The sequence below is a fragment of the Eleutherodactylus coqui genome, chromosome 11 (assembly GCF_035609145.1).
Source record: "Eleutherodactylus coqui strain aEleCoq1 chromosome 11, aEleCoq1.hap1, whole genome shotgun sequence".
NCBI lineage: Eukaryota > Metazoa > Chordata > Amphibia > Anura > Eleutherodactylidae > Eleutherodactylus > Eleutherodactylus coqui.
Window position 1 is genome coordinate 33570485 of NC_089847.1, and position 14208 is coordinate 33584692.

The following is a 14208-nucleotide window of genomic DNA, read 5'->3' on the forward strand; positions in this document are numbered from 1 at the left end:
CACAATGCAAAGACCACTTTATAAGATAAGGCTCCCTTTTAAAGCACTCTGGACAATAATAGTTAAGGAAAACGTGCTAAAACCCACCCAACATATAGTACAGCAAGAGTAATATACACTCAGCAGCCGCTACTCTGCCTGAAGTGTACTCTAACCACATAAGCAAGAGCCTGTTCTTCATCAACAGCAGCAGAGGTGCCTGAGATGAGGCAATAGACCATCATACTAGAGATGAGCGAGCAGGCTCGTTTAAGCCTGATGCTCGAAAGAGCATCGGTCTTTTTGGGTAAATGCTTACTCGTCTGAGGAAATGCGGGGGGCAGGGGGGATGAGCAGGGGAAGGAGGGCGGGAGGGAGCGGGGGGGGGGGGGGAGAGAGATCTCTCTCATTCTCCCCTCTGCATTTGCTCAGACGAGTAAGCAGTGCTCGCTCAGCTCTACATCCTACCAAAAGTAATTAGACACCTGGGCAAGAATCAAAAGTAGTATTTATTTCCATATGCTAATACCTAGTGGGGCTCCTTTGGCACTAATGACATTGGATATACTTTGTGACAGGCTTTCTACTAACATCTGATACACTTCAACTGGTATTTCCCTCCATTCATCTGGCAAATGTCTGTCAAGTTCTCTCAAAGAAGATGGATGCTTTTCATATTTTCTGACCCGATCTTCCAATTAGTCTTAAAGATGTTCAGTAGGGTTCAGGTCGGGACTCTGTGCAAAACACTCCAATCATAGAACATTCATATCCTCAAGCCAATGTAAAACAGGATATGTGAAAAGGCACATTTTCTTGTTGGAAATATTGCTGACTATTCCCAGATTATTGTCACATTATGGCAATACATTATTGTCTAGGTCAGGGTTCATTTCTGTATTCGTGTTTCTTGTCACTACAACCAATGGACCAAGGCCATGCCATGTAACACATCCCAGGACCACAATAGAATCTCTGCGGTACTGAACTGTTGGAACAACACACTCGGGTAAAAGGTGTACCTCAGGCTCCTCCACACCCAAATACGCCCAGTTGATCTGAAGATGGAGTAGCTCGATTCGCCACGCCATTCCTAAACCATCCAATGACGACGCTCCTTGCATCATTGTAGATGGGCCGATGCACTTCATGATGGATGGCTTGTGTGCAACGCATAACCCGTATATACAATAGTGTGCAGTTCCCATAATAAACTATAGCTGACACCTCCAAGGGTCCACATCTTTTGTAGACATGCTAATAAGACACAATACATTCTACTGATAGGGGGTCCAAATATTTTTGGTAAGTTAGTGTATGTTGAGCTGTAGATACATTTACTCAAAGTTATTAGTGCAAAAAAAAAAGTCTAAGAATATTATTGAAATAGCATGTCAAAGAGTTCTCTATATCATGTATAGTCGACATGTGAGAAGGTTACATTTCTCGGGGTTCATAGGTTGGGAGGACAGTCCACTTAGGATACAATCTAGACCAGCAATGCTTTTGCAAAAAACATAAATGTAGTGACAAACAATTATTAATGGTAGAACCCTTTCAATTTCTGGAGTCCCATTGATCAGGGGTATAGCTATAAGGGGGGGGGGGGAGGTAGTAGTTACATCCTGGCCCTGGTGCCTGAGGGGGCCCAAAGGCTTCTCTGCTACAAAAGAAAGCACCAAATTACAAATGGTTCATGGTAGGATTGAGGCCTACATTAAGCCCCAGCTACTAGTATAAACTTTTGTCTACTCCAAACCATGAGTTTTCCTTTTGTTATAAACTTTTTAATTTACGACAAATGACTAGCAGTCACTAGTTCTGTTTAATTTTATATGCAGATTTGCAGTGCCTAAAAACATTTCAGAATAGTTTGCATTAACAACCCTACCATCTAAAAAAACAAGAGAAAAATCACTGAGTCCCTGTACTGTACCTTTCTGCCAGGTTGAAAAAATGTTGATTAACCAATGTTATATCTTTTTCAAGAAAGGTTGAATGATAACCGATATGATCCCTGTAAGGGGAGTTGTAGGCTGTGTTATATCCGTGCTGAGCGTTTAGGCAACACGCACAGCACAAACGCAAGGCAATGTTCACACAGGATAAACAAACACCCGCAGGGCCCATGTAAAACACCAAAACCAGCACCCAAACATAAACAAGAGGGAAAAAACCCTGCCTAAAGTAGAGTGATCACCCTGATAGGGACGGCTCCATGCTGGAACCTAGGGGCCACCTGCCCTTACCCTAAGTGGAAACAGGGAATATCTAAGAACAGGTGGTAACAACTATAGGCAACAGGGGCGATGACAGAAACAACTCCAATAATAATACCCCTGTAACTTAAATAAATCAGGACGACAACTTCAAGGGAAATAGGGATTAGACCAAATTCACCACAAGAGATGAAAAATCAGCAACTAGTAAGAGCAGGGCTGGAATATATACTCTAATATGGGCAGCCAGGGGAACACCTAGGGGAATCTCAATATATGACTTTCAATGACCGGTTAGTAACAACGGAGGAACCCTTGGGGATTATAGACATATGATCAAAGAAAATGTCATGGTGCCACCACAGCTGTTATGCCATGACTCTGTGAGCCTCATTTATCAAAAATATTTAAGTAGATACTGCACTTTGAGACAACCTGTGTTAATATGATATCCAATGTGATAATTAGCAAACGTACAAATCACTTTATTTACGTAAAATGATGCTTTTGGGCTGAAAATCCCTCTAAGGCCTCTGTCCGATAGCGTAAAACTGCTTGAAGGGGCGCACAAATCTAACTTTTGTGTGCCCATTCAGACGGCACAGGCGCCGGTGCATATACGCTGAGGCCGCAATGCCATTGCCTCTCCTTCCTTCCCCCTCGCTGGCTCATCTCCTCTGTCCTTCCCTCCGGCTGTTTGCAATAGCAGTGGGCGGGACGGGGTAGAGCTAAGCACCTGCCCCTCTCTGCCACTTGTCCTCAGCCAGCAATGAGAGGAGGCGGAGCTTAGCTCTGCCCTGCCCTCTCTACTTGCAAACAGCCGGAGTTGAGAAGAGAGGAAGAGGGAGGGAGTTTAGCAGTCACACATGCATAACTCCCTTTTCCAGTCGCCGTCACTGGCTCCCATAAAATAGTCGGAAAGATAGTTCCAGGACCATCTTTTTTGGCCCGACGTGAAAGCGCCCGCCGCTACACTGGCCCGGCCGGGCACTTTTACTCCGCGGGAATATGGCTATGTGATCTGATGCATTGGAATCCAAAACGGCGGCCAATATACACTTGTGTGAAAGAGCCCTAAAGTCCTGGCTACTAGGAGTCTGCCTTCCTTTTAATTTGCTGTTGTTGCATAAAGCCCATTTCTAGTAAGATAATAGAGATGCATAATAGGAAGTGGAAGAGGGTGATGACTCATGCTACCCATAGAAGTCTATGTAGATGGGAGGTGAGGGAGAAGGAGGAGCAGAGAAACTTACACAGACACTGCAGCAGTTAAGGCCAATTTACACACAATGATTATTGCTCAAAATTCGTTTAAATAATGGCATATGAGCGATAATCGTTGTGTGTAAATGCTACCATCCTGCACGTTTAATCTAAAGGATGATTTTTAGGTGATCTTAAAAAAACATCCTTCAGACTGTACACTGTAATCTCCACTGGAGCCAGAGATTACATTGTATTCTCTTTGCAGCCCATGCCAGAACAATGGAGCTAATTGCAGAGCTCAGACCACCTGCTGGGATTTGCAAATAGCTCCTGGAGGCGTATTTGCATGCAAATGAAGATGATAAAGTTCTAAGGAGCATTAGCACTTTATGCAAAACGATTGCTAAAACTTTCAATCTTTTGAAGGATTATCTTTGCATGTAAATGGGCCTTTAACTGCAAATTATGCAGCCCATAGAGGGGGAAATAGTTGATAAATACAGGACACAAATTGTAATGGCCAGATCTAGTGTCATAACTCATGTCCACACATGGAGCTTATTCTAAAAAGTCACGTGGAAATGTGGCCACACTTTAACAGGAAATCTGTTAAACCAAATCAGAGCTCAGCTTTTATTTCCTAAACTGGTCTGGAGGAAAAAGGCTAGCTTTTATCTTAAACAGTTTTGGTAAATTCGGACTAATGCTCTCTTCCTGGGCATCTTTCAGCAAAGTGCAATGATGTACGGGAATGAGGACGTAATAGTGATAGCTTCTATATTTACCTCAATTCACCTAAATAATGTTATAGTAAATATAAAGGACCTCTTTGTGTTATTTACCTACCGCATGGACAGTTACTATGGGGCCACAACTCTATTAGCTTAATATGTGGTGAGCAACGGCAAACATACCATAGAGGCAGACCATGTGGTTGCTATGGGGCCCCTGGAGAAAGGGGCTCCAGCACTGTTTGGTTACATACCCTTTTCTACTGAATGGCTGGAAGCAGTGCAGGACTCCCCTCCCCAGAGCAACTGAATTACTCAAAAACAAGGGGTTTGGAATTGTCTTAAGAGTTAATTGAAAAGGGAGTGGAGGGGAAGATAAATACCAGACCTTTCTATCCTAAATGTCAAAGTACAGGTCCAATTTTGATCTTTGCTATGGGGGCCACCAATGTTATATGTATGAAACTGGTGGTAAGAACCTATGTCACCTCCAAGGGTGTGGGGAATTAACCCAAGAATCATGAAAAACATATGGGGGCAAATAAGCACCAAGTTCTGTGAACAAGGGGTATGGCAGCACCATCCAGCAACAGAAGGGGAAGGGGAGTGGGGAAGGCACTATTATGATTTTCTTCTTTCAGGGCCCCCTAGCCTCTTTGTACCCTACCTGTTTCAGAGACAATAAAGCTGAAACTTTCAGAGCCAAAAATAATTCTACTTTTCAACCTCAATTGATTGGAGAACCAGAATTTCCTCCGACATGGTAAACACTCACTCAGCAGATTATGTGTTCGTTGCACAGCTCTGATTTAGTCATCGCACAATCTTTCTTGTTTCCCAGATCTGAAGGACTGTAAGCTTTCATAGCAACTCATAAAATATTATTTCCAGCAAATCGCTTGAGAGGAAAAATTGCAATTACAGTATATATAAAAGTGAGCTCTCTACACAACTTAACTTCATTGCGTACGCGGGCAGCAGACTGCACAAATGAGCTCCTGATCAATCTGTGCATTAAAACAAATTTGAGGCTTTTTGATCAATTGTGTTACTGTCAAATAACTGGTTTGGCTTCATTGTACTGCGACTGTGTTCGGTTGCTAAATGTACAACTGTTATTCTAGGTTAACCCTGTAAGAACGTGTGGTTACAAAGAGAAATTGGGTAAAGCATTCAGGTAGCATAGATTATTGCATATACTGAAGGAGATGTGTAGAGAGGAACATCATGTTCTAGGGAACATTTGTAGTCCCCATAGCAAAATTAAAATTGACCCCAATCATTATACGCCCACAAAAGATTCTAGAATCAGGAATTAGTGCTTTCGGGAGGGATTGTTTAGCAATAGTCCGTTCTTCTTCATTTGTCATGGTCAAACACAGCATAGGTACACTAAAGCATTTGAAGAAATCATAGCAGGTGCCCTTAAAGGGGTTATCCAAACCATGTAAAATTGATGGCCTATCCTCAGCACAGATACCTAGCCGTACCACAACCTACTGCTGCCTACCTATAGGTGGTGCTGTTGAGGCAATGTTCCATCTTCCATTTGCATAAATTTCCCAGAGGAGCATGGATGGCCTTATAAGTCTCCTCCCTAAGGAGAAACCATACTCTTTCTGACCCACAACATAGGCCTCTCATCCAGCCAAGCCAGGAACCTACTGCACACTGATGAGGGACAAAACCCCAGAAAGAGTTGTCTGTACATAGTTGTCTTTTCTTTCTGGAGAAACTCTGGCTTTGGCTTATATTGTCAATCATTGTTACAAGAGGTCTGACATTGACTTGCAGGAATACTACCTTCCAACAAGTGGTACTGTAGAGGCATTGTTACCTCTTTCCATTTGCATACATTGGATGGCCTTATAAGTCTCCTCACTAAGTTTCTGCCTACTCTAGCATAGCTATAAGGGATTTCGTAGTGAAATCTCACCAGGGAGCTGGTGCTTGAGGGCTACCAAAGGTCCCTCTGCCTTACAAAAAGACTTAATTGGAACTTGGTAGGTAGGGGCTCTATTCTAGAGTTGGCATTGGGACTCAGAAGCTTCCAGTTAACACCTCTGCCTGCGCATGGTCTTGGAAATGCCATGAAAACAACTTCTCATGACCTGTAAAGGCTAGGAGGGTAAGAATAATTTTGGGGGGTTTGGTGAGCACCTCCACTCTGGTCAGAAGGTAAATGTGCAGCTTTTTCTCAGGGGATTGCTTATTTACAGCGAACAGTAGGAACTGTCTCTTGAAAAGAAAAACATTTGGGCGGTACTGTCCTGGATTTGAGGCGTTCGTACTTTCCCATACAGAAATGATACAGTATGTTTTTGGTGAAAATAAAAATTTCAAATATACTATAAATCAGCCATTATGTCAGATGACATTTCTATCCCGGCTGTGTAGATTAAATTAAAAAATCAGTCTCTGCTTACATAGGAGAAATCTCTTCTTTCTCCTCCAACATAAAGCAGCTGTAAAGAGCCCTGCTTACTGTAAACCACTCCGTTAAGTTTAATATGAATTCGGCCCACTTGCTTTATCCAGCAATTTGTTGCAGAAATACTTCATTAGATACTTCACTGTACAGCGCTCCAGAAAAAGCTTCGAAGATAAGAATGGAGATTGCATTACGTTTGAAGACTTTATTCTTTAAAACCTTTCACCACCTGGTTCAAAGAACAAACCTCACATATACTCTACCTACATTTACTGCAGACTTGAATGTCATCAATTGTTCCCAGCTATTGGCCATTCAAGCTGGAGGGGAGAGGATTACAGTGTCTGGATGGGAGGGATGATTGACAATTCATCTAAAATAAGGTCTGCCCCCATCCCCACAGCATTGTCAATGTTAAGATATAGTCTTGGTTCCACCATCATTTCTAGTAGTTGGGCCAAGCATTTGTTTACACTGAGCGCTCTTGTCCAACTTTAGAGAGAACTGTGTGGCTTTTACATCACCTCTTAATAGTCTTAGACTGCCGTGGATTCAACCATGAAACCCCTTCACTGTTCTAGACCACCAGGGATTTAACAATCATCTTCTTCATTGTAATAAACCACCAATAATTTTACCATCAACTTCTTAATTGTGCATAACCAGCAGGGATTTAACTATCAACCCTTTTTTGCCCACATATACCAGAGATTTAACCATCAACTCCTTCATTATCCTAGACCACCATGGATTGAGCAATCAACACCTTCATTGTTCTAGACCACCAGGGATTTAACCATCAAATCCTTCATTGCCCAAGAGCACCAGGGATTTACTGTAACTATCAACCCCTTCAATGCCCAAAACCTCAAGAAATTTAACCATCAACCCCTGTATTCTCCTAGACCACCAGGCATTTATTAAATATATGTATGTATAGATGTACATTAACTTCGTCATTACCCTAGACAGTTGGGGATGTCACTATTAATAACTTTACCACCCTAGTCTACTAGGTATTGTCTTTAGTGAACATTGTCTTTAATGAAAGGCACTTTTAACCATTTTACTAGACTAGATTGAAAACCACTCTAAAACATAGTATTACTTAGAGGTGCACGGTGATATTATATGGGAACTATATGCCTACATTTGTACTTCTTTTGAAATTAATGAGAAAATCTGTCTAAATGTGGAGAATGTAGTTGGACTACTCGTAGCTATTACTATATCTTTACTTTTACAGGATTTCTACTCTAGGAATATAGGCCCTTTAAGTCTGCAACTCCTAAACTTTCTTGACAAATACACCCAGAAGCGATAGAAATGATCTGTATTGTGTTAATGAACAACTCAGAGGTAGAAATCAAATAAGCATTGTCTATTCTCGCTCTTGATTTGGCTTCCAATATATTTGTCATTGTCTGCAATGAAAAATATTGATTTGCAAATGATAAAGTTGCAGATGTTATTAACTTAGAGATAGTTCTACAGCATCCCACAGGTTGTACAAATCTTGTATTCTGCTGTTTCCTCTAATTGGAATATGACAACAATGAAATTAAAGTTAGAGAAGCTTTCCGCAACCATGGGAACGAGCACTGAGGATGTCTAATCTGAAGACGCCGACTTTTTTCTATCATACTTAAGATGCAACAAGCAAGCAGAATAATACTTTATGCCAACTTGGTTGGTATATATCTAGTACAAGATGTAATATGGAAAGTAGTGGTGGGTCAAGTCACTTGGAGCTTAAGGCAAAGCTAGAAAGTTAAATTGGTTGGACAATTGTAAACTATTGATGGCCTATCCTCATGATAGGTGATCAATAGAAGATTGGTGGGAGTCCGTCACACGGAACTCCTGCCGATCAGTTGTTCCTTAGTCAGGTGCGTTCTTGCACAGAGCCAATTTCTGCAGGTAGCAGGCACTTCAGTTCCCACTGCAATAGCCGGGCTTGGTATTGCAGGACAAGTTCCTATTGAAATGGGTGGACCCTGTTGATCTACTATTGATGGCCTATGCTGAGTATAGGCCATCAATATTTTATAATTGGACAATCCCTTTAATTGCTCTTTGAATATGTCAATTTCCCTGATATGTGTCCAATGGTTTTACTACCAAGTTCATGAAGGTCATTGACTTCATCCTCCAGATAATCTCCACCTCATCAAGAAACAGAGAGCTGAGGTTCAGCATGTTAAGCTGCTACCATATTGAGTCATTGAGCTCCTGCCCTGCAATGCCGAGTACAAGTATGATAATGTTTTAGAGACCCTAGCAGAAGCATTACCAGGCTTTAGTTATGCACCATCGAACACATATACTATATCTGGTGCGGAGTATAAAATAGTGTTGTCTTAAGTATCAGTGCTTGTAGGGGTGTAGTTTGATGGAAGGAATGGGAGGCATTTGTCTTAGGTTGAGGCACCAACAAGTCACTCTGTCCTGCTACAAGTGAAGGAAACCCAAACTACGTCTCTAAGTGCTTGTTTGGGGATAGCTTATGCTACTGTGCCATTTCTTACCTTTTGCCCCAAGATCCCTTATACCAGTGCACAGGCCATATGTCATCTCTCTGTTACTTTCTGCTCCACACTGACTCCCGTAGGATTCCCAATGTGTCCGTGTTACTTAGTCACCTGATCCCACGTGTCCAATTGGCTGGCTAAATACCTAAACAGAACATTACAATTAAACAATATTTTAGACATTTTACCACTTGGTGACCACTACCTTCCCAATAATTCTTCTTACAGGGGTCCCGCACATAACTATAACATAGTAGAGGGACTATTCCTCTACAAATACACTATACCTGTTCTGTGATTGGGCAGTACTGCTCAGCGCTGACCAAACACAGAGCAGTGCATAATACGATTACAAAATGGCTGCTCAAAAATGGCTCCCAAACCAGCGAAACTGAACAACGGCTAACACAATGAGCTACAGGTAATTTACTCCCTCTACCTTCCAACCCAGGGATATAATTCTGTATCAAAACTGGAGGTTTGATTTAAGACTGCTTGTTTAAATGCACAATTGACTTGGAAACCTGTTATACTGTAAATGTGTCATCATTTCTGGAATCTTCAAAAATTCCAAAAGAATACAGTGATGAACGCACCCTGGGGGGGGGGGGGTCTCACACAATGAGCACAGCCCTGGCCCTAGAAAGCAATGCTTAGATTGTATTACATTTCTTCGGATACTACATTTAAATTTCAGTATCTTTATGGAGGCTTGTAGAAATTTGTGCAAAACTTTGTCCCTAATCCTCAGAGTCAAATCCCACGGTTCACCGTCTACTATAGACATCAGTTCAAGAACAAAGAAAGATGATACTCTCTATATTAAGTAGCTGTGAATTGCCGTTTCAGAGATATTCATCACACAAAAGGAAAAAGAGGGGAAAAAAATTAGGATTTTTACAACGTGCTACTTGAAGTCAGTGGCAGGATCCAGGCTGAAGAGCAGTAATGAAACATTCATAATCTTCCAGTGCATGCTTCAGCGGCTTCTCTGATGGTTTATTATACCACGAGGGCGGATTCAAGGTCAAAGATGCTTTGGTGTTAGTGGGAATTGAGGTGCTCATGTAAGACAAGTTTTCAGGAACGTACAATGTATCCAACAAGCAGAGGTCAAGCAGATAGCTATTATCCCAGGCTCCTCTCTCTTTTCTTTGCAGCACAAATGTGCCACTTTGAGGGACATCTCATAAACCCATACAAGTGTAATCATGTGTACAATGTATTCTTTATCTGTAGCTCAATTCCATGCACCGGCCAGAAGGCTTAAAGCGTTAAAAGAAAAACACCTTGTCAACAAACTGATCAAAGGGGTTTGGGGTCTAAGTTTTCAGAAGGTTGGGTATATATATATATATTATTTTTTTTAAATTATTATTAATTGGTTAAATTCATTCTAATTGCATAAATAGCAATAACTTTAGCACTGCGTATTTTTTTGATTTTGCAGATGAGTTTACAGGGAATTTTATATTCCTCATACTGTAGAATTGAGAATTGTATATAGCAGTGTAAAGGGGAGTATGGTTCTTTTACTCTTATAATGTCTTCAGTAATGTTTAAGTCTGATTGCTCTTTTTTTGTTATGGACCTCATTAAGAGGGGGCGGATGCAAGGACTGGCAGGTGCTGGGTGGAAATCACCAACCTGAACCAGGGAGGTGGGCAGAGCGGGTTGTGAATTGAGAAGAGTGAGGATGGATTGTTAAGTGGTCCTTGATGAGCTTTGGTGTTGGTGCAACTTTTGGCCCTACTAGTGTGAATGCTCCCTCTTGGAAATTCTTCTACACAAGTGCTTGGGAACCGCCACATCGGTAGCGCTTTGAGGATTGTTAATTGTGCCCATATAATGTTGTGTTGTCACAACTAACCTAGGTGACAAGAACAGAACTCATCATTGTGTCACTAAGCGTACTTTTACAGGAGCGATTACAGGCGACTGATAGCCTGCGTAAACATTGAACCGAAGAGGGTATTGAACGACAAGTCGCTAAATAGTCCCTAGTTGTTCCGTTTCAGTGCGCTGAAACGGAATGACTAGTGAGCGACTTCTTGCTCAATATAAACAGGCAGTCGTTCATTCACTGCAAACAGGCCGTCATTCAAAGTTAGAGGTGGGCAACTGTAAGAGGTGCATTCTGCACCATTCACTGAATGACCATCGCTACTGTGTGAAAGCCCCAGAGTGATAGTCATTGGGTTGGTTGTTGGATGCTAAAACTACACTTAAGTTACCCATGTCGGCAGGCACGACTACATAGCTTTGCTACCCTGGCCCTACCAACTGCAACAATGCATTTATTTTCTTTCATATTCATGCCCGCTTCCTCATATGGGCTCTTCGTAGATTTAGCTTCCTGCACTTTGAATGTATCAAGTGGGCAAAGCTCAGCACTCATTGGCAATCAAATCTGACATCATCCATTAACAGTGAGTGGTCGGGACTGCCCACTTGACATATTCACAGTATTGGGAGCCTTTATAGGGGGACAGGGGGAAGTATGAATGATTGAGACTCATTGTTGGAGTCGGTTAGGCCACAGCTGCAAAGCTATGCAGCCAGCCCTATTCACTTGAGGACAAGAAGTTGTCTGGATTAAGAAAAAAATATTTGACATACCTTACTAGAGAATTATAAGTTAGCAGTGGGCATTCCACATTCAGGAGCCTCATTTATTACAGTGACGAACATCTAGAAAGAGTACATCTCCCTCTGGAGGACCCAGAATATCTGAGCCTTACCCAGACAGCTTATTAATATCAAAAGGAACTGTGCAGTGCCTAGTTTCTCCTCTTGGAGTGCTGTAAAGAAATTCAACACTTGTTGTCAAGATTCTGGATTGCTGGGAGTCTCATTACCGGGATACCTTGTGAACAGTTTAGCATCAGGGGACTCTTTTTAAGAAGTTGTCTGACAGTTGTGCTAATCCTTGTCACAGCACCACCCTGTAAAAATCTAATATTAATTTCCCCATGCGGCCTCAGAGATATTGCTTCTGTAGTGAAGTTGCATCACGTGACCGTATCATCCAATGAAATGTCAGTGTAGCCCTGAATGATTGGATGATATAATCAATGTTAATGAGGCTTAGTGAGTATGGAAGCAGCAGAGAGCCAAAGCAAAAGTTTAAATGCTATCCATTGCTGCAGATTGGCGCAACAAGTGGTACAACTGTGGGGGAGTTAAATACTAATAATGGCTGCAAAGCAAAAAAAAGGGACAAATTTTGTACTATCTGCAGCTCCTGGTGGGGGTCATAGTTCACGAAGGCCTGCTCGGACACAGCAAATGTCAGAGCTACCATACAGCACTGCACCACTTCTATTAGAACAAAGGCCTCTATGGTGATTGAAGATGTGGTCTCATCCTGCTCTGTTTGTCTATGGTGCGGTGATAGACTTGCTCTATTCTTCAGTCTGTCACTGTTTGACTCTCTCGCGGCGTACAAATGCACTGACGGGTGACATCAGTCAGCGGCGGCGAGTCCCGCTCCTCACTCACTCTGTTATGTGCTCGCTCTGTGCAGTCATTTAATCACTCACAATGCAATCGTGTTCCTCACTCTGCCGAGACAACTGGAGAGGGAGAACAAATATTTGACTCTGCTCTTATTCAGAGCACTGTTTGGACTTGCTGCTACTTAGTAAGATGACAACTTGTGTTATCAAAGGGTGGAATATCTTCATAAAAACATCTTGTCTTGTTTTGCAGCCAGAGCCCAACTTCATTCAAAGCAGTAACACTCAGTGTGACTGCAAGTAACCCCAACGTCCACTACTCCAATGTCCTGCTCATAGGGCTCTAGGAAGATGGGGGCTTGTTTGAGCTGCTTTAAAGGGCTATTCCAGGCATTTACTATTGATGACCTATCTTCATCAACCTACTCATCAATAGTTGATTGGTGGGGCCTGCTGCTCAGGATCCCCGATGATTAGCTGATCCTGTCAATGCAACGGGGCCAGTTGTTTTTTTTATCAGTGGTCAGAGCCAAAAGTGTAATAACCGACTTCACTCCCATGGAAATCAATGGGAGTGATGCTTCCTGTTACACTTCCGGCTCCTCACAGTGGTCTGAGCCGGAAGTGTAATAGGAGGCCTCGCTCCTATTGACTTCAAAGGAAGTGAAGCTGTCTATTACACTTCTGGCTGGTGACATATGGCACCCAGGGTCAGACTGCAGGATCAACCTATTTCCAGATCCTTAAATCCTTCAGTTGTGCAAAATGGAGCCCAAAACTCACCCTGCACAACTTAGCACACCCCAACACACTTCGCTGCCACCGCTGACCATTTCTGACAGGTAGGACAGCCACCTTGGTTTCCACCAGCCGACACATAATTAACACACTTCGGGGGTTATGGATTGCTTAAAGCGTTCAAGTCGACTAAATAAAGCTTAAAGTTTTATTCTAAAAAGAGTTAGCAGTGCTTAGATAAAAAATATACAAAAAAGTAGATTTTTACAGAAGGGTAAAGAGCATACAAATACATACAAACAGTATGAAAAGAAAAGGCAGTAGAATAAGAGAAAGTACAAGTCTTTGAAGTTGTTTCAAATATTCCTGTGGCGAGGAGCATGTGGAAAGGTGGACAGTGCTGCATTTAGATGCAACTCCAGGGGCTGTCAATGGGGGTGGGGGGGCAGAGATCCCCCTTTAGTTTTAAAGTCCATCGGCGTCCTCCTCATGACATCACCAAAGGCTGATTAAGTAGATGTGTAGCTTTTCCGGATGGAAACCCAATTTAACATTTTATCCATATTTCCCTAGGAGGCATTCCAATAGGGAAGCCATGTTTCATATAATCAATTTACCTATAAGTGGATACAAACATTATATGTGGCATCATTAGCTTTGCAGGTATGTGATTCTCTGGGTTTCAGGGAGTGAATGCACTGCATCTGTGGTGCACTCATGGTTTCGAAAATATAATTGCTGTTGAGCTGCGACCTTCCATCCCATGACCCATTATCCCTGTTTTTTCCCCTTCTCCATCTCAGTGGAGGGAAATTGCATCCAGTAAGTCTGGAGGATGTGTATTGGAGGGGCAAGAGACAATGGGATCGCCTGCAAATGGCCAATTTCATTATCAGTACAACAATGGGCTTCCTT